Genomic DNA, 20,862 nt, shown 5'->3' with positions numbered 1-20,862 from the left:
TCCAGAGGCTGGAGGATCGTTTGGACAACGCTACTAACTAGGTAAGTAAGGAGCAGGAGGCCCACGGCACTCACGTGCGGAGTGGAAACTCTCACGTGGGATGCGTACCAACTTCTATGGATGCTACAGTTTACAAAGTTACGGATTCTGGACGAACCCGGCTGGATGGAGGGAAAACAACAGTGGACCTGAACACTAGGATAGTGAACACTGACTTCAGCACCTAGAAGCTTTAGTTACCTAACCCACAGGCTGCGGGTGCATAGGGCTGAAGTGTCGGGTTTGCTGCGTTGATCCCGGTGATGCCTGAAACAAGGAATTGCTGGCAGGCAGCCAGATGGAGGAGTCCGGTGGTTCCAAGGATGGAACTAGGAAGAAGAAGTCCTGAAAGGGAAGGGGACAGAGTCTCGTCACTAGCCAGTGACGGTGCTGGAACCAGGAGGGAACCAGATGCCGTCGCCGCAGTCAGGTGAAGGACGTGACACTTCTCTCTGTAGCTGCGTGGACCAGGAGCTGTTCTCGACGACCAGGCTGGAGGCACGAGCTGTCCCACGTAGTCTGCTGCTGTTGGCAGTGTTGGGTCGTCGATCTGGTCAACAGGCCTTGGCTAGTGCCAGCCACGCGGTGGAACAAAGATGGCGTCTGGTGCGGACCAGGAGGGTCCGGGGTGCTTCTCGTTCACAGGGAAGCAAGGGCCAGTCTGGGGGACCATACCAGCAGTGATGAATTCTTCGGGTTGTCGTCTCAGAGGTCACGAGCCAGCCGGCAAGTGACCAGACAACAGGACAAGCAGCAACCAGGCAAAAGGGCCCCACGCAGATCTCGTGGATGCTGGGGAGCTGGTCTTTGGTGCAGGAGCTGCGTCAGTGTGGGGCTTCTCAGACCCCAGTGCACTCACTCGAGGATCCCTTGGCGGTCGTGCTGGAAGCGTTGTGCAGGTTTCTCAAGATGGCCGTCTCCAAGTTGCTCGTCGCACCCACAGGTCTCAGCTGTGCTGTGGATGTGGGTAGAGGTCAGAGGAGTCTGGAGGTCCGGGTCTCGTCGAGCTGGGTTGTCGGGTTCCTGGAAGGAAGGACTTGCAGCAAACCGCACAAGATCTTGATGGTGCCCGCAAAGCAGGATGGTCACTCCCTGACCATAGGGGAGATTCTTCAGTCTTCTGATGTTCAGGAGGTCGAAGGTCAAGAGTTCTTCGTGGAAGTTGTCAAGATTAATTTGATTTGGAATGGGACCAGCTCCTACCTTCATTCAGCTAAAGGGGGCTGCACTACGACTAGGTCCCTCCCCTGGGTGGGACCAGGAAGGGGGGTGGTTACACCCCCTACCCTTTGTCCGGTCTTACGCCAGCTCTGGGGCTGGAGTGCCCCAGAAACTGGTTTAGACCGGACTATGTACGGGGACACCTTGTGTGCCCCAGGCATGTCTCATTCCTTTCAGCCCTGTCCTACCTAATACACAAAATCCTGTCTGGGATGGTGCTAGCACCTCATAAGGCAGGAAACCCTTTGTCCAAGCCTCCCTCGCTGGAAGGACTCCTAGCAGCAGGAGGTCAGACTTGTGTCTGTGGTGGCAGCATCCATTTTGTGATGCTGAGGCTCGAGTTAACTTTAACCGGGGTTCACAGTTACATACATGTCGTGTCCCTCTAGAAGGGTGGAATGCTACCCCCGTCGCCAGAATTGGCGAGGGGGTAGTATTCCAATTCGTATGACACCTTACTCGACATGTTTTGATAATGCTATACCAAAGTTAGCATTTGACGGCGAGGTTCATAATGCACTTAAGAGTATATGGTATAGCGTTATCATGGAACAGCTATTAGGACTTGGTTCCGCAAGCTGCAAACGGGCTCAGCTCATGGCAGAGCACCATCTCACATAATTCCAAGCACTCTGCCTTCAGCATTGTTAAGGCCCGCGATAAGAGTGACTGATAGGAATATATGTGTCCATTTTAGGGTTAGATATAGGGATACTATATCTAAAGCAAAGGGTGATTACACCACCTTGCCCCAGCTGTCGTGCAGCCAGTTGTGTTAGATTTGGATGGCCAGCCAGGGGTGGCATAATACATGCTGCAGCCCCTGGTAGGCCCTGGGTGCACCTATGCCCTGGGTACCTAAGGTACACTGTACAGGGACTGATAAGGTCAATCAGTGACACTTATATAGCGCGCTACCTACCCGTAGGGTCTCAAGGCGCTGGGGGGGGAGGGGGGGGGGCTACTGCTCGAACAGCCAGGTCTTCAGCTTCTTCCTGAAGGAGAGGTGGTCTTGGGTCAGGCGCAGGTCGGGAGGGAGAGAGTTCCAGGTCTTGGCGGCCAGGTAGGAGAAGGACCTTCCTCCCGTAGTCGCTCTTCGGATGCGGGGGACGGCGGCGAGGGCGTGGTTGGCTGATCGGAGGTGGCGTTTGGGAGCGTAGAAGTTGATTCGGCTGTTGAGGTAGCTCGGGCCCTGGTCGTGTAGGGCTTTGTGTGCGTGGGTGAGGAGGCGGAAGGTGATTCTTTTGTTGACGGGGAGCCAGTGAAGGTCTCTCAGATGTCCGGTGATGTGGCTGGTTCGTGGGATGTCGAGGATGAGTCTGGCTGAGGCGTTCTGGATCCGCTGGAGTCTCTTCTGGAGCTTGGCGGTGGTACCGGCGTAGAGGGCGTTGCCGTAGTCCAGTCGGCTGGTGACGAGGGCCTGGGTGACGGTCTTCCTGGTCTCGGTGGGGATCCACCAGAAGATCTTCCGTAGCATGCGTAGGATGTTGAAGCACTCCGAGGAGACGTTGTTGACTTGCCTGGTCATGGAGAGGGAGGAGTCCAGGATGAAGCCCAGGTTGCGTGCATGGTCTGTCGGTTTGGGTGCGGTGCCCAGGGCGGGGGGCCACCAGGAGTCGCCCCAGGCGGAGGGTGAAGATCCCAGGATGAGGACCTCCGTCTTGTCAGAGTTCAGTTTCAGGCAGCTGGTCGTCATCCACTCGGCTACCTCTTTCATCCCTTCGTGCAGGTTGGCTCTGGCGGAGGCGGGGTCGTTGGTCAGGGAGAGGATCAGCTGGGTGTCGTCGGCGTAGGAGATTATGCTGAGGTTGTGTTTGCGTACGATGGCCGCGAGGGGGCTCATGTAGACGTTGAAGAGGGTGGGGCTCAGAGATGACCCTTGAGGGACGCCGCAGATGACTTCGGAGGCCTCTGACTTGTACGGTGGTAGGCGGACTCTCTGTGTTCTTCTGCCGAGGAAGGAGATGATCCATTCCAGCGCCTTGTCCTGGATTCCGACGTTGCTGAGGCGCTGTACTAGGGTGCGGTGGCAGACAGTGTCGAATGCCGCGGAGAGGTCTAGGAGGATGAGGGCCGCTGTTTCTCCATTGTCCATCAGGGCTCGGATGTCATCGGTGGCGGCGATGAGGGCGGTCTCGGTGCTGTGATTGGCTCGGAAGCCGGACTGTGAGGGGTCGAGGGATCCGTTTGTCTCGAGGAAGGCGGCCATCTGCTTGTTGACGGTCTTCTCGATGACTTTGGCTGGAAACGGGAGGAGCGAGATGGGGCGGTAGTTCTTGAGTTCGGTGGGGTCCGCTGTTGGTTTCTTGAGGAGAGCGCTGAGTTCGGCGTGTTTCCAGCTCTCAGGGAAGGTGGCGGTGTCGAAGGAGGTGTTGATGATGTCCCGCAGGTGGGGTGCGATGACAGCGTCGGCCTTGTTGAAGACGTGGTGAGGGCAGGGGTCGGTCGGTGATCCAGAGTGGATGGAGTTCATTGTGCGGATGGTGTCTTCGGTGCTGATCGGGGTCCAGGCGTGGAGGGTGGTGGTGGGGGGTGGTTGTTCGGTCATGGTGTGCGTTGGTTGGTTGTTGAAGCTGTTGTGTATGTCCGCGATCTTGTTGTGGAAGTATGAAGCGAGGGAGTTGCAGAGGTCTTGCGATGGGGTGATGTCGTTGTTTCCTGCGCTGGGGTTGGAGAGCTCTTTCACGATGTTGAAGAGCTCTTTGCAGTTGTGTGCGTTGTTGTCCAACCGGTCCTTGAATGCTGTTTGCTTGGCGGCGCGGATCAGCTGGTGGTGCTTCCGGGTGGCAAGCTTGAGGGAGGTCCTGTTGTCCGGTGTAGGTTCCCTTCTCCAGACTTTCTCGAGGGCTCGGCAGTTCTTTTTGGAGCTCTTGAGTTCGTCGGTGAACCACGGGGCTTTCTTTCTGCTGGGCGGGGTCCTCAGCGGGGCGAGCTCGTCCGCGCAGTTGCTGATCCACTTCGTGAGGTTGTCGGCGGCCTGGCTGGGGTTCGCTGAGCTGGCAGGAGGGTGCTGGCTCAGGGAGGTGGCGAGCTGGTCTGCTGTGATCTTGTTCCAGCTTCTGCGGGCGGCCTGTTGCTGGTGGTGGTGGGTCGTTGTTCTCTTGAAGGTGAAGTGGACGCAGCTGTGGTCCGTCCATTGAAGCTCTGTGGCGTGGCTGAAGTCGATGTCTGGGCTGGAGGAGAAGACTGCGTCCAGTGAGTTTCCGGCGAGGTGGGTGGGGGTGGACACCAGTTGCTTGAGTCCAAGATTGGCGAGGTTGTCGAGCAGGGTGCTGGTGTTGCGGTCGTTGTTGTTCTCCAGATGGAAGTTGAGGCCCCCCAGGAGGATGTAGTCAGCGGAGGGGAGGGCATGCGGGCTGACTAAGTCGGCGATGTCCTCGCTGAATTGCGTGCGTGGTCCAGGGGGTCGGTAGATCAGGGTGCCTCTGAGGGTGGTGTTCGGGCTGGTGTGGATCTGGAAATGCAGGTGTTCGGCGGTGGTCAGGGTGTTGTCGGTGCTGGTCGTGAGACGGATGGTGTTCCTGTGGATGATGGCGATGCCTCCTCCCATCTGGTTGGCGTTGCGGTCCCTCCGGACGATCTTGTAGCCCTCTGGGATAGCGATGGCGATGTCGGGAGCTGAAGAGGCGTTCATCCAGGTCTCCGTGAGGAAGGCAACGTCAGGGGCTGTGGCGTCTAGAAGGTTCCAGAGTTCGATGGCGTGTCTGTGGACGGAGCGGGTGTTGAGCAGGATGCATTTGAGGTGGGTGCTGCTGGCGTTCGACTTGGCGGGTGCTGGTGCGAGGCAGGTCCGGATGCAGGTGAATTTGCAGGCGTGGCAGCTGAAAGGTCCGTGGGTGCGTCGTGGAGTGGCTTGATGGCATTCTGGGAGTCGGCCGGTGTTGAGTGCGATGAGGGTGGCGGCGGAGTACGTCAGGCGGGTCGGTCGGGGTCTTCGTTGGCCAGGGGTCCTGGCGCTGGTCACGATCCGGTCGCGGACGGGCGCAGACGGGCTTGCCTTTGGCGCACAATCGGCGCGCCCGCTGCGCGTGACCGCTGCGCGTTCGCAAGGTCGCCATTTAAGGCGAAGTGCGCGGGTGGGCGGAGCAGCTGGGAGGCGGGAGCGGGGAGGGAACAGAAGAGAAAAGGGGCGGGGCCAATGGCGGTGGCGGGAAGCGGGGAGGGAGAGCGGAGGGCGGCGAGGTAGGCGGGCAAACAGGAAGGAAACTGGACACGGCACAGAGGTTACAATTACATTAACAGGCACAAATGGAGGGCAAAATAAAAGGAAAAACAGAAAGGAAAACGATGTTACGGCACCAGGAAATACAGGCACAAATGACGGGCAAAACAATGGAAAACAGCTAAAAAAACGATCAGACGGCACAAAGGGAACAAGCACAAATTTAGGGCAAAAACAACTGGCGAAAACCAGAGGGGAGCGACCAAGGCGTCAGCGAGGCCGGCGGCGAGGCAGAAGGCAGGCAAAGGGAAACACACGCAGCAGCTGGTGGCCGTGCGGCGCGGGGGTGTCCCACAAGTGGGTCACCCCCACTGGGTGGTGACTCAGTATCCAATTAGATATGTACCTAAGGTACATGGAATCCATTTTACAGAGAGAGCAGTGGGCCTGGGGTCCTGAATAGCAGGGTCCCAGGTCAACTAAATCGAAAAACCAGCAAAACACCAGGCAAAAAGTTGGGGGCAACCATAGTCAGATATCCACCTTCCTACACAGTGGTCTAACTAAACTTTACTTTTTGATTTGAGTAATTACTCAGCCTTACAAATACTACTGAAGCCTTGGTTGACAACGTATTGACCTTTAGCTACCCTATTTCCTTGATGGATTGAGTTATGTTGTTTCCTGTTTGTGAATAGGGTAGCAAAGGTCCAGGGATTTTGAGGCCTGAACAACACTTGTATAAGTAATGTTAATTGGTGGGTGGAGACACACTCGAAGCTCTGGACCTCTCGAACTTCAAATGAAGAAACAGTTTAGGAAAGGGGTAAGTGTGTTCTCCACATAGTTACATTAGTTTTCCAAGATTAATATCCGTTCTTCCCAGGTCATAAAATGGTGGACAGAGACGTTTTTGTTTTGTAGTGCAGTTCCTTTATTTTTATTTTCATTCATAGAACAAGGACAGTCGTTTCCATATGATTAACAAAATCTCAAGTTCTTCCGGCATGGCGGGTCTCGGGTTGAATCCCAGCGCTGGGATTCAACCCGAGACCCGCCATGCCGGAAGAACCGTAGGACCAGAGGCACTTGCCTACAAAAATTGTTTTAAATTTGAAGAACTACATTTTTGCACTTGAGATTTTGTTAATCATATGGAAACGACATTTGCCTACGTGATTTAGCCAATTTAGCCTTGAGAAAGCCCCGGCGCAAATCTCCAAGAGGGGGCGAAACACGTGTCGGCTGTCCTTGTTCTATGAATGAAAATAAAAATAAAGGAACTGCACTACAAAACAAAAACGTCTGTCCACCATTTTATGACCTGGGAAGAACGGATATTAATCTTGGAAAACTAATGTAACTCTATGTGGAGAACACACTTACCCCTTTCCTAAATCGTTTCCTGTTTGTGCTGTATTAATTTAGTAGCAATAGCAATAGTATTTCAATCACAGGTACATAGACCGACCAATAAGGATTGGCTGGTTAACCTAAAGCTGAAAACATAATTAGTTGTGGTGTGGATTTATTGCACCAATTATATCATGGTCATAAATGAAAGCCAGCTCACATTTAGGTATCGATAGTTTTAGGACTGCTGATAAATGCAGATATTAGATTGCATGTATTAGTATTGGAATATTTACAACAGTGCAGGAAGGGTAGCATTAATTACTTGCATCTCTCAGGTTGCTATACATGATATTATATTGTCTTTTTTCCATCGGTCACTCAAATGCCTGATGCAACAACATTGAAAATGTTATCAATCAATTAAAAATGTACAAAACATGTAGGGTGGGTGCTAACATCCCCTGCTTTAAAGTAAACTATAATGTTGATTTATTGTTATTAGCCCTGTTTTTGAGAGAGCTAGTACCAACTTTGTTGAGATACGAAGGGGTGGGAGTATGTCTGGGAAGACTGTACAAAGTTCTGGTGGGCCTTTGAGAGTGCAGCAAAGTAATTTTTGTGGGATGCTAACTAATAAATTATTATAGTAGTCCAGTATATTGAATGCTAGCAAGTTGATATGAGTTTTGGCTGCGTATTGTTAGATCCTGTGTATTTTTTTTGGTTGGCAACATATTGAAGTTGCTATCTTGTGATGACATTCCTTCATGATGGATTGAAGAAAACTGATCTTTCTGGTATAGGGTGCAAATTTATGAGTATAGAAAAGAAAGATGATTGGGTCGGAGAAACAGGAACCAATGTGAGAGGAAAGAATTTGAGATTGTAGTGCCATACAGTGCTGGACGATGGAGACAATCGCATCTGTGTGACTGAACACAGGGATAAAGTGGGAAAAGATAAACATGTGGGAGTCATTAGCGTAACGAAGGGACAGAAATCCGAACTAAGAGATAAGCTTATCGAGGGAGGTTGTGTAGAGTAAGAAAAGTTGAGGGCCAAGGACTCGGTCTTGAGGAAAGTTCACTGTTGTGTGTTGCGGTCTTTGAGTCCCATGTAACTGATAGAGTAACCTGAAAGGTGTGCTAGGTATCGGATTCGAAGTGAATTGAGAAATTGAGCACTATTGTAAGATAGTATAATGTGTTGTAGGCTGCTGGTAGGTCTGGAAATATGAGGGCAAGCAGAGCTGTGATAAGCAATATTGGTAAAGGTGATACAAAGGACAGTGGTTTTTCTTGAACGAAGGATATTAAAAGCTAATTAGAGGTTACTGTTAGAGTTCAGAATGTGAGCCAAGACAATATTTTCTAGAAGGGGAGTTGGCATTATCCAAACAGTGTACCTATATAATGGCTAATCAATCTGCATCATCTATGTCATCGGTGGACATAAAATGTTACAAGCAAACCGTGAAATGCGCTTTTTGAAGGCACTGGTAAATGAGATTTTCACACTACAAAAGATTTTCATATCAAAATATAGAAGAGTATAAAGCGTCATTCTGTTCAAAAGAAAAATGATACTTTATGACAAAATCGAGCCGTTTTTATCTGAAACAAAACTTTGGAAAAAACCAATTTGCGTTCGGTTTTCAAGCAAAATGTCTTGCGTTCTGTGAAATAGGAGCGCTTCTCAGGCCACATTGACGCTGCTAATTTATATTGATATAAACACCTAGTTAACGTATCGCAGCAAAAGCAGGAAATGACTAAACCCAATGTTTTGTGGAAAAAAGGTTGAGAACAAGCGAACTGCACAACCCTAATTATAAATCTAATAAAGTTGGGAAAATATCCGTTAACAAAATGAACAGCGCCCTGGACTTGGAAGAATTGTGAGGAGCACATTAAACCTGTTAATCTTCAACAGTGCGCAAATTGTGACTGAGCCCGAAATTATTAAATTAATGAGTGCTGGGCCTCTTCTGAAGTTCTGATAACTGTTTCACGAACTGGAGAAGGGGTCATGCAAAGTGAATCTCCGAGCACCAAACCAATAGTATAATCAAACGAATTTTGGCGGTGTGGTGGTCAGGCCACTGTCACAAGACGAGCATAGAGCCGCTCAGCATTTAGCTCGATTTCCGTCAAGAGTAGACCGTTGTCAGTCAGCCACGAAAGCAGCTGCATTTCCGTTAGGTTCACGCCATACAAATACCGCATACCTATACAGACCTCCACTCCCTAGTTTTGGATATCCGACTTACCTTCAAACGTGCTAAATGCTAAGTTATTGCTTTAAAAAACATTTCCGAGCCTTCCCATTTCAAAGAAGCGTCTTTCTAAAGTAAGGTCTGTAGGAACAGAAACACAGGTTAGGTGGATCTCCCCCCCCCCCCCCCCTCCCCCTGCCCGAACACCCTTTTTGCCATCGAAGGCTAGCTGGCGTTCGCAGTGCATCCGCAGTGAGGCTCCTTTCCGGGATGACATGAGCTCATCGCTGCTGATGCCAGGGTGGAAAGTGGGATTCCCCTAGGTAATTGGCGGCTATGTTAATCAGCTAATCAGCATCCGGGCTCCCCTCTTCTTGCACTTTGGGGCTGTGATCTGACGGGCTGCCTGCACTGGCGCTGTGCATCCATCACTTAATAGACCTCACTCTCGGGCTCCGCCTACCTCCCCCAGCCGGCCAATGGGCAGGAAGAGAGAACTATTCACTGTATTGATTAAGGCTGGTGCCACTGAAGAGACTAAGAAACTATCTCCCGTGCCACCGGATCTCGGGCGAGCTTTGGGGTAACAGCCTGGCCAACTCGTGAAGAATGCAAGGAAGGCAGCTGATGAGCTCCGTGCTTTTCATTTGACCGAGACCTCTTTTGTACTTGGGTGCTCAGGTAGGCAAGCGTGTAGTGTATTAGAAGAAACGATGCTGCTGGCTGATTCCGTTCAGGCTCGGGGTCTATGGAACGAAGTTGTTGGAGCCTTGTTAGACGTTTTACAGACCTAGCTGCTTGGCGGTGCCTTGCTGGCTTCCTGCATGTGCTAGGCAATGGCTTGTAGAATGAAACGTTCATATGTATAACATTCTTCAGTATGAGGTACTTTAGTATTAACGATAGCTGGGATGTACCTTGTAATGGAGTGAAGACTATGTTGATTATTGAAAATAAGGAATGCACTACTATTTTGATCAACTAAACGAAGAAAGATTCATGTCCTCTGCCCACAAATGTCCGCGGCTCGAGTGCAGTTTGCACTCATTAAAATGACCTGCGATCGTTAAGTTCTGGACGTCTAAAATCGCATTTCCTTCCCGTATTTTATTTTAAGTAAAGGTTCCCGTGGCACAAACATTCGGCAGTGGGGGAGACTGCTAAATAATACTGAGCTCACGCCTCTAATGTGCGCGAGTGAGCGCGGTGCATCTTGATGGGAGCTCCTGTTTTGTGCAATTAATGTATAAGAGGGCCCATCTAGATTTAAAATTCGTTTTTACCGCACCCCTTATCTTTGGGGTGATGGGGCACCTCCCACAGTATACCGCACAACCCGAAAGGCCGCAACTGCCCGGTGCTACTATTATGCAAGAATTTGTTTTGAGTGAAGGAGTTGAAAGAAAGTGTGATGATATAAGGGCTAACTCCCCATACCTGCTTGGCCACCTGTGATTCCAAAGCTGGAGTGGGTGGGGACCCCTCCGTCCTGCCGCGCTGGATGTTTTGTATCCACGGATTGCACCGTCGCCTGCAGCCGACGCTGTTTTGCTGTTTCTTGCCCTCGCAGAAACGCTGCAATGAAGTTGCCGCGGATTTGGACAGGCTTTTCTGCCGCCTGCATCTTCCTAGCTCGGGGATAATGGAATCCCCATTCTCTGCCCGTTGCATCGAGAGGGAACTACCCATCTCAACGCACCTGCGTGCACTGGCATGTCCCTCTGGTGTTTGACTTATCGGGGAATGGCAGCTTTTTCACACGTGTGGAAAAAATCCCCTCCATTATTCTAATGGTCGTGTTAGTCTTGGGAAGGACGCTGCTGCACGTATTCTCTCCCTGCGCCCTGTTTTCCATAATTTAGTTTAAGTACAGGAATGAGGTGGGGGCAGTGGGATTTCGTAGTATCTACCCCTCCACGACACCTGCTCCGCAGCGCTAGCCAACACGCAGCTTCAAACATCATCGGTCAATCAAACTGCATCCTGCCTGCTTGTACTTCAGTGGCTGCCCGAGCACTTCCTTTCGGAGTCGGCTTTGCATGTCGGGGTACGAGCTGACGGCGGCGCGGGTGCCTCCCTTCCTCCAGCTGTGCCCCTCGCCCCGCATCTGCCCAGCGCTGCCAGCTCCGTCTCTGCAGGGAGCAGCCAGCCTCTCGGGTTGCAGTGTCGCTAGACGGAGCCTGTGGGCTCTGCTGCGTGGGCGTCTGTTTGTGCGAGGAAACGCCGCTGGCTGCCGTGAAACATCTTTTGATTTCCGCTTGCAATCCTTTAATGAAACTGGCGCATGCTACTGGGCAGACGTATGCTCCCACATAAAATGGTGTCTGCAGCCCCCTCGAATACCAATGTTACCATTCGTTTGGATCTGTTTAGATTCCGTTCAGTGTGTATATGTCCTTAAAAGCAAGTACTCCACACAGATACAGGAGCGCCCTTGTGTATGTTTGAAAGCATGCCGTACCATCCGTGACTACACTTCCTGAATGTAGTTGTCTGTGGTGCAAGGGCTGAGGAGAGGAGTTGGACTAACGGCTAGGGCGCTCGACCTCGAATGCCCATGGATAGAACAGTCTGGAAAGGTAATTCCTCAGGATGCTGGTGTACAGTAAAGTGCCAATGCAAAGGGATGCATTGCACATTGATACCTCATTCTGTTTTGCTTTGTCTGCCCCCACTTCCTGAGTGTTGCTTTCCCACTTTACTGTTCTGTTCTTTCAGTTACAACGCTGCTCTTGTGCATCGCTAGGCTAGTTGTGAAAGGGGCACCCACCACCGCTAGACTGCATATTGCAAACCTCCGTCGCTTCTGAAGTTGTGCTAGACGCTGTCACTCAGAATGGGCCCAAGGAGTGCAGTCCTAGACTCCTCAGCGCTCTATGTAGGTTGGTATCGCATTGTGTAAGAGTAGCTGAGCCACATTAAGCAACTGCTGACTCAAAAACATGCTCTGACGAACTATTACATGGTGGAATGGAGGCATAGGTGGTGTTAGGATGGACAGGAGAGTGAAGGGTTGACCATCACCTCCCGGGCAGTGATCGCCCCTTCCCTGGACCTTGACATCTACATCTGTGTAAAACACAGCTGTGAGCCTCAGTATTTTTAACTCCCATATGTTGTTGGTAAGTCAAGTCAAGAGATTTATATAGCGCGCTACATACCCATAGGGTCTCAAGGCGCTTGAGGAAGGGTGGGGAATTACTTGTCGAATATCCAAGTTTTAAGTTGTTTTCTGAATGCTAGGTGGTTCTGAGTGAGGCGAAGGTGGGTGGGAAGAGAGTTCCAAGTTTTAGCTGCCAGGTAGGAGAATGATCTACCTCCCATGGTGGTTTTGTTGATGCGAGGTACAGTGGCAAGGGCTTGGTTGGAGGATCGTAGCTGACGGGAGGGGGTGTAGGACAGTCGTGTGTTGAGGCATTCGGGTCCAAGCTCGTAAAGTGCTTTGTGTGCGTGGGTTAGGAGGCGGAAAGTAATCCTCTTATTTACGGGGAGCCATAGGAGGTTTTTCAGGTGACCAGAGATGTGTTCTTTACGCGGGATGTCTAGTATGAGCCTGGCTGAAGCGTTCTGGATGCGTTGGAGTTTTTTCTGGAGTTTTGCGGTGGTACCGGCGTATAGGGTGTTACCGTAGTCCAGGCGGCTCGTGACCAGTGCATGGGTGACCGTTTTTCTAGTTTCGGTGGGGATCCAGCGAAATGTTTTTTTGAGCATGCAAAGAATGTTGAAGCAAGATGATGAAACGGTGTTGACTTGTCTAGTCATCGAGAGTGAGGAGTCCAGGATGACGCCCAGGTTCCGTGCGTGGTCCGTCAGGATGGGTGCTTTTCCAAGGGCCTCTGGCCACCAAGAGTCATCCCAGGCGGAGGGGGAGGTGCCTAAGATGAGGACTTCTGTTTTGTCTGAGTTCAATTTCAGACGGCTGTGCTTCATCCACTCGGCTACTTCTTTCATTCCTTCGTGTAAGTTGGTTTTGGCGGTGATAGGGTCTTTGGTGAGAGAGAGGATCAGTTGAGTGTCGTCAGCGTAGGAGATAATGTTGAGATTGTGTTGGCGAGCGATGGTCGCAAGGGGGCTCATGTATACGTTGAAGAGGGTGGGGCTGAGTGACGATCCTTGTGGCACGCCGCAGATGACTTCAGAGGCCTCTGACTTGAATGGTGGGAGGCGGACTCTCTGGGTTCTTCCGGTAAGGAACAAGGTGATCCATTCCAGTGCTTTTCCTTGGATTCCGACGTTTCTGAGGCGCTGTAGAAGGGTGCTATGGCAGACTGTGTCGAAGGCAGCGGAGAGGTCGAGGAGGATGAGTGCGACTGTGTCTAGATTGTCCAGTAGAGTTCGAATGTCGTCAGTTGCTGCGATAAGTGCGGTCTCAGTGCTGTGTTTGGCTCGGAAGCCGGACTGTGAGGAGTCGAGGGATTTGTTGGTTTCGAGGAAGGTGGCAAGCTGGTTGTTGACAGCTTTCTCGATGACTTTGGCCGGGAATGGAAGAAGCGAGATGGGGCGGTAGTTTTTGAGTTTGGTGGGGTCAGCTGTGGGTTTTTTTCAGAAGGGCGCTGAGTTCTGTGTGTTTCCAGCTTTCCGGGAAGGTGGCGGAGTTGAGGGAGCAGTTGAGGACATCTTGGAGGTGTGGTGCTATGATGGAGTCTGCTTTGTTGAAGATGTGGTGAGGGCATGGGTCAGTTGGGGATCCTGAGTGGATGGAGTTCATCAGGCGGATGGTGTCCTCAGTGGAGATTGGGTTCCAGTCGTTAAGGGTGTTCAAGGGGGGTGAAGGTCCTGCAGAAGGTTGGGTGGGTTGGTCTCCGGGTCGGTTGTCGAAGCTGTTGTGGATGTCTGCGATTTTGTTGTGGAAGAAGGTAGCTAGGGAGTCGCAGTGGGTTCGGGAGGGGTGATGTCGTTGGAGTTGGCTGATGGGTTGGTAAATTCTTTGACGATGTTGAATAATTCCTTGCTGTTGTGGGCGTTGTTGTCTAGTCGGTCTTTGAATGCGGCTTTCTTGGCAGACCGGATTAGTTGGTGTTGTATGCGGGTGGCGTTTTTGAAGGTGTCCCTGGTGCTGGTGTTTGGGTCTTTTTTCCAGGCCTTCTCGATGGAGCGACAGTTTCTTCGATTTCTTAAGATCATCGTTGAACCAGGAGGCGTTTTTGCTGCCTAGTTTGATTTGACGTTTTTTCAACGGTGCTAGGATGTCAGCGCTGTTGGATAGCCATTGGGTGAGGTTAATGGCTGCTTGGTCGGGGTTTGAGGAGTGGGCGGGGGGGGTTTAGAAGAAGCGATGAGGAGATGTGGTCGATGGTGATTTTGTTCCAATTTCTTCGCAGGGTGGGTTGAGGAAGGTTGTGGATTGTGGTCTTATTGTAGATAAGGTGAACGCAGCTGTGGTCCGTCCAATGGAGAGCTGTGGTGTGACTGAACAAGACATGTTTGCTGGAGGTGAAGATGGGGTCGAGTGTGTGACCTGCAATGTGGGTGGGGGTAGTGACAAGTTGTTTGAGTCAGAGGTTGGCGAGATTGTCCAGAAGGGTGGTGGCGCTGCTGTCATTGCTCTTATCCAGGTGAAAATTGAGGTCTCCCAATAGAATGTAGTCCTCGGAGGGGAGGGCGTGTGGGGTGATAAAGTCAGTGATGTCGTCACTGAATTGTGCACGGGGTCCTGGGGGCCGGTAGAGGAGGGTGCCTCTGAGTGTGGTCTTGGGGTCGGTGTGAATCTGGAAGTGGAGGTGTTCGGCGCTGGCAAGGTTGACGTCTGAGCTGGTTGAGATGCGGATGGAGTTCTTATGGACGATAGCGATGCCTCCTCCTGTTTGCTTGATGCTGTCCTTACGGATGATCTTGTATCCTTCCGGGATGGCAATGGTGATGTCTGGGGCTGAAGAGGCATTCATCCATGTTTCTGTTAGGAAGGCGACGTCCGGTGAGATGGTGTCTGTTAGATTCCAGAGGTCAATGGCGTGTCTGTGGACCGAGCGGGTGTTGAGCAGGATGCATTTTAGGTGGTTGGTGTCAGGTCTCTGTTTGGTGTTGGTGGATGAGGAGTTGGTTTTGGTGCCGTCGAACTTGCAGGAGTTGCATGAGAAGGGTCCATGGGTGTGTCCAGGAGCGGCTTGGACTCAGTTGGGGGAACGGCCGGGGTTCAGGGCTAGGAGGGTGGTGGCATCGTAAGTGATGCGAGTGGGCTGGGCATTGCGGGAACCAGGGGGTCTGGCGCTGGGCGCGGGCGGGCGTAGACGGGCTTACCTTTGGCGCACCTTCGGCGCGGCCGTAGCGCATGGACGCTGCGCGTTGGGACATCTGACATAAATGGAGAGTGGAGGGGGGCGGAGCGTGGGAGGGTCAGCTGGAAGGCGGGATCTAGGTGCCGGGAGGGTCTGCAAGGGGTCCCAACAAAATGGCTGCACAGTAAACAAACAGATCAGCAAAGCTCCGACAACAATCTCAAGGTGCACAACAATAAAAGCGCTAGCAGAAACAAATGCGAGGCAAGTAGCGTTATTGAGCGCTGCACGAAATAATTATTTAAAGCAGTTGCAGAGGCACTAAAGCGCACAGGTCACGAGCGCTGCACAGAGCATTAGATGAAGGTGGCTTCCATAACTTTGTACTTATCGCCATTTTCAGAAAAAAAGAAACCTAATGTCTCTCATGTGGTACGGTATTTCCAAAAATTCTGCATGCGCCCAACTTATTCTTTGCAGACCTTGCCCCCAATGATCCCCACAGAGCACAGGCCTGCTCCAGGTAATTGTTATTAGGCAGAATACACAGCAGCAATGCAAGTAGTTACTGCAAACTGCCTGCAACAATTGGCATCATTAGAACCCGGAATGTTGCAGCGGAGCCTACGGAGTCAAATACTGAAAAGGGAGCTAGTAATTCAAATAAAATGTGTGCCAGTGACCCACAGTAAGAACTCACGGAGCATAAGAAACGCAGGATGCTTTCTACACCTACCAGCAACAAGCACTGGCGTTGCCAATAGGTCTCGCAGAAGGAAAGTTGGAGCTATTGGTTTTGTAAATGACAAAGCCCTTTATGTTTTTAAAATGAAAAAAAAATCAAAGGCATTGTTATTTGCAATTGTAATGGTTCCAACTTTCCTACTGCGAGACCTATTGGCAACGTGAGTGGTGTTGCATGTGTGAGTGGCGTTGCGTGTGTGAGTGGCGTTGCGTGTGTGAGTGGCGTTGCGTGTGTGAGTGGCGTTGCGTGTGTGAGTGGCGTTGCGTTTGTGAGTGGCGTTGCGTGTGTGAGTGGCGTTGCGTGTGTGAGTGGCGTTGCGTGTGTGAGTGGCGTTGCGTGGATGAGTGGGGTTGCGTGGATGAGTGGGGTTGCGTGGGTGAGTAGCGTTGCGTGGGTGAGTAGCGTTGCGTGGGTGAGTAGCGTTGCGTGGGTGAGTAGCGTTGCGTGGGTGAGTAGCGTTGCGTGGGTGAGTAGCGTTGCGTGGGTGAGTGTGGTGTTGCGTGGGTGATAGTGGGCTTGCGTGGGTGATTTCCCTTTTAATGAATATTTATTTTTTTAATCATGGTGAGCTGGCCACAGACATGTAGCCCCTAAGCACCGACCATACCCTTGTATATAACCCCCAGCAATTAAGGTTGTTGCAGGGTTAGAAACAACTCATGCAGCATAAACACAGGCAGGGCAAAACAGTGGTTTCACAGCAGAATCGGCAGTCTGAAAACCGTAGCAAGGCACAGGGTTTGGGGGACGGGCAAGCAATGAAGAGACAGGAAACAAATTAAATGGGGGAGGGGGGGCAGGAACGATTGGAAAGCTCTCAGAGGAGGAGAGATAAAAGCCACAAATGCAGTAATAGAGTGATAGATAGAAAATACAACTTTGCTCAGGGTACTAACGTTGCATTCGTGCTCGGAGGGTGGGGGAGGGCTCAACACCAATCTGGAAGGTGAGAGCGCTCACTTTGAAGCTCCGTGGGCTCCTGTGGTGACCTCAAACCAAAAGCTGTCTGGAGGCGCTGAGAGGCGGAAAAAGTTACTGGCAGCAAACGAATCGCGGCAGAGGCGAGGTGGTCTTAAGCGGAAGGCTGTAGAGATCCAACTGTGAGGAAAAGGAACAGAGTGAGGATTTGGGTAGTGCTGACAGTGGAAAGCACTGTAGGAGTGGCTGGGCAATGTTGACACTTACTCAATATACACCGGAAGGGAGCCCCTAGGATAAAGTGGGTCCAAGTGGGCAGATGCTGTGGTCAAAACAGCAGTTTTGAAGGGAGGCGTCGAAGCGCGTCCAACTGCATCGAGGAGACAAGGGGAGAGGAAGTAAACAAGGGCACTTCAATTAACCCAGGGAAGCGGATAGGAGGAGGACAGCACGGGAACTTACTAGATTGGATCGAGGTGCGTTCTGTTTCGGGGATCCGTTTACTGCGGGCTGAGGAGGGCGCTGTGGTCAAAACAGCAGTTTTGAGGGGAGGAGTCGAAGCGCAGCCAACTGCACCGAGGAGTCAAGAGGAGAGGAAGTTAACGAGGGCACTTTAATTAACCCAGGGAAGCGGATAGGAGGAGGACAGCATGGGAATTTACTAGATTGGATCAAGGTTTGGAGAGAGAGGGGAGGTGCTGGTGTGGGAGGGGGGAGGTGCTGGTGTGGGAGGAGTGCTGCTAGGGAAAGGCTGTGATTGCGTGGAGAGAGAGGGGAGGTGCTGGTGTGGGAGGGGCGACTACTGACCACTCAAAGTTCAGTGCAGACCATTTTTAGATGTAGTTTCAAACCTCAAACGCAGAAGTAAGCCAAAAAACAAATGACTACCCCACGTACAAGTATTTTCTCTTGATGCTCCTTCACTGACTGGAATCATTCCATTACTAGATTTCCTTCACAAGAGTTAAACCCACGGTCTCCCCAGTGACGTTCCTTTTCTTTCCTAGTGAAGACCTGAACGTGTATGGACAGAAGAGTTATATAAAGCACCCATTCTGGTTTTTTTTTAACCTCCTATGCGTCAGACAATTGTCCAAGCTATGGTTTTGTCCTATTTGGACTATTGCAATGTTCTCATGCTAGGTTCCAACTTGACAGTCACCAATAGAATGCAAAGGGCGCAGAATGCCGCTGCCCGTACTCTATTCGGACTGCCAAAACGCTGCCATACTTCCCAGGTTCTGCGTAGGTTGCATTGGTTTCCTGTTAAACAACGCATACAATTCAAAACCCTCTGTCTAATTCACAAAATGCTCTATCGCCTTGGCCCCCAAATCCTACATGGCCTCTGTTCCTTCTATGTTCCATCACGGGCTCTCCGCTCTGCGGACCTCTCTCTGGCATGTACTATCAAGATACGGAGGTGCAGAGCAGGTGGCCGGTCATTCAGGTATCTTGCTCCAAAACTCTGGAATTCCATTCCCCTAAGCATACACAAGATCTCTAACCACCTTCTTTTTGGAAAACACATTAAAACCTGGTTGTTTTCTTCTGCTTAGTATTTCCTGGTAATTGGGCACTTGCACCTCCATTTGGCCGCACTATAATTATGTATGTCCGCAATCGCTGGGACGCCCTGTTGCTGGGGTAGCCATGCGCGATATAAATAAATATAACATAACATAACATTCACAATTTGGAGTACTTTATGAAGTGGGATTTTCTCTAAAGAATCTTTGCAAGGCATAGAACCTGCTGCACAGAGTTTAATGTGAAATTGTGCTAATGACAACATTTCCCCATTGATTGGTGTCAGATGGTTTCCATCTAGAACATATAGATATCAAATCACAGGTGTGATAAAGGCGGATCAACTTTAAAGGTTTAAGTCTGAAAGGTTACAGATGTGTTGTGTTGAGAAGTCCCCCTCATGGAACACATTTAGTCTTCCAGTTTAAGAGTGTCTCAAAACATATTTACTTCTATATATCCCTATGCAAACCGCAGGCCCTCTTCAGAAGTACTCTTATGTTCCTCCACATAGGACAACCAATATTTATTCACAAACCAAATGTCCTGACAGTATTTTTAAGCACCAGGTATTGTCTGCATAGCTGTGTGTGTGATGGCAATCCTGTAGGCTGACTGAACCTAGGAGAATGGCCCAAAGAGCTAAATAATAAGTCATTTATAAAGCGCCTTGGTACACCTACTGGTGTGTTCCCACGCTATAAAAGCAGTTACAGCGAGAGTCCGACAGGGAGACAAGGTTTTTAGCAGGTAAAACTAGGTTTTCAGACCTCTGCGAAAAGCGGTATCAGATTTTTCTGCGCGCAGCAGAGGTGGCAAAGTGTTCCAATATTTGGCCGCCAGATAGCCAAATGAGCGTGCACCCATCCTTGCCTTTTTAAAAATTTTTTTGTACTTCGAGCAGATGAGCTCCTGTCGACCTCAGCTGCCAAGTGGGGTTATAGGGGCTCAGGAGATCATATAAGTAGCTGGGACCTTTCCCCTGTAGACTTTGGTGACAAAAGCATGCAGCTTTAAAGAGAATTATTTCATTTATTTATTTATTGACATTTGTAGAGCGCGGCGAATACCCGTGGGCGTCTCGGCACTAATTAACGGATGGATCAGCAACTGGGGTAAAGAAGATATACATGGCTATTGGTCAAATAACCACGTCTTTAGCTGTTTGCGGAATGTGAACAGGGAGGGACTTGCTCGGATATGTGCAGGAAGGGTGTTCCAGAGTCTAGGGGCGGCAACCAGGAAACGCCTGTCGCCCCAGGTGACTGTTCTAGTGCGAGGCACAGCCAAGAAGTTCTGAATAGAGGAACGAAGAGATCGGGTTGGGACATGATGGAGAAGATTCTGTTTGAGAAAGTGGGGACCTTGATTATTGAGTGACTTGTAAACAATACACAGCGATTTGAATTTGATACGGCTGCGTATCGGGAGCCAATGGAGATCCCTAATGATGTTTGTAACTGGTGCGAACTTGGGGATCCCAGCCAGCATTCGTGCGGCTGCATTTTGGATTGACTGCATCTTATTTGTCACTCGGACTTGGGCATTTAAGAATAGAGCATTACAATAGTCCAAGGAGGACAGGACTAGTGAGCTGACCAGTGTTTTCCCGGCCGTGTTCGGTAGGAAAGGTAGTATTTTCCTAATCATTCTCAATTTCATATGAGCTGAAGCCGCAGTTTTATTCGCATGTGCCATAAAATTGAGGCCAGCATCGAAGATGACGCCTAGATTTCTCACTTTGCTAGCTGGACTCGGCGGGGGACCGAAAGATGGTGGCCACCAGACAGGTGACCAGCCCGGGGAGAGGTGACCGAAGATGACCACTTCAGTTTTTTCTGAATTGAGTTTCAGACAATTCGTGGCCATCCAGTCACCTATTGCCATCATTCCTCTCGTGAATCGATTGGCCACTTCCTCCCCATCCCCTTTGATAGCCAGTACCAGTTGGGTGTCATCGGCGTAGGAGGTCCGGCTCATCCCAAATGCTTTGATGACATTTGCAAGGTCCGACACGTAGATATTAAATAGTGTCGGACTCAGGGATGAGCCTTGAGGGACCCCACATGGCAGAGACACCTTCGATGATTGGTAGGGTCCTAGAGATACTGCTTGTGATCTATTGGCCAGAAACGATACAAGCAGGTCCAGAGCAGTTTTCTGGACCCCCAGTCGTTCGACACGGTCGACTAAGATCTTGTGGCCGACCGTGTCGAAGGCCGCCGAAAGATCCAGCAGTACCAGGAGTGCTGTCCCCCCCTGGTCTCGTATGGCTCTGATGTCATCCGCAGCCTTTAGAAGGGCAGTTTCCGTGCCATGACATTTGCGGAATCCGAACTGGGTGTTGTCGAGCAACTGGTGCTGCTCCACAAATTCCGACAGTTGCTGATTCATGGCTTTTTCTATTACCTTAGCCAGGAAAGGAAGACTGGCTATCGGACGATAGTTTTTCAGGTCATCT

The 20,862-nt window shown here is 50.8% G+C and overlaps 1 protein-coding gene across 3 annotated transcripts in view; it reads left to right on the top strand.

The window, feature by feature from the left end:
* Window positions 1-20,862, top strand: part of SLC4A11 (solute carrier family 4 member 11) — a 1,871,484-nt gene that overhangs the window by 752,306 nt on the left and 1,098,316 nt on the right. Inside the window, exon 1 of one of the 3 annotated variants that reach the window (XM_086964302.1) lies at window positions 9,515-9,674. The exons of the other annotated variants lie outside the window; for them this stretch is intronic. The gene's annotated coding sequence lies outside the window, so the exon portion shown is untranslated. Of the gene's footprint in view, window positions 1-9,514; window positions 9,675-20,862 lie in introns of those variants that run through there. 3 annotated transcript variants of the gene reach the window in all.

Source organism: Lissotriton vulgaris, chromosome 3_2 (genome assembly GCF_964263255.1).
Source record: "Lissotriton vulgaris chromosome 3_2, aLisVul1.2, whole genome shotgun sequence".
Lineage (NCBI taxonomy): Eukaryota > Metazoa > Chordata > Amphibia > Caudata > Salamandridae > Lissotriton > Lissotriton vulgaris.
This window is presented reverse-complemented; position numbering and strand designations above follow the sequence as displayed.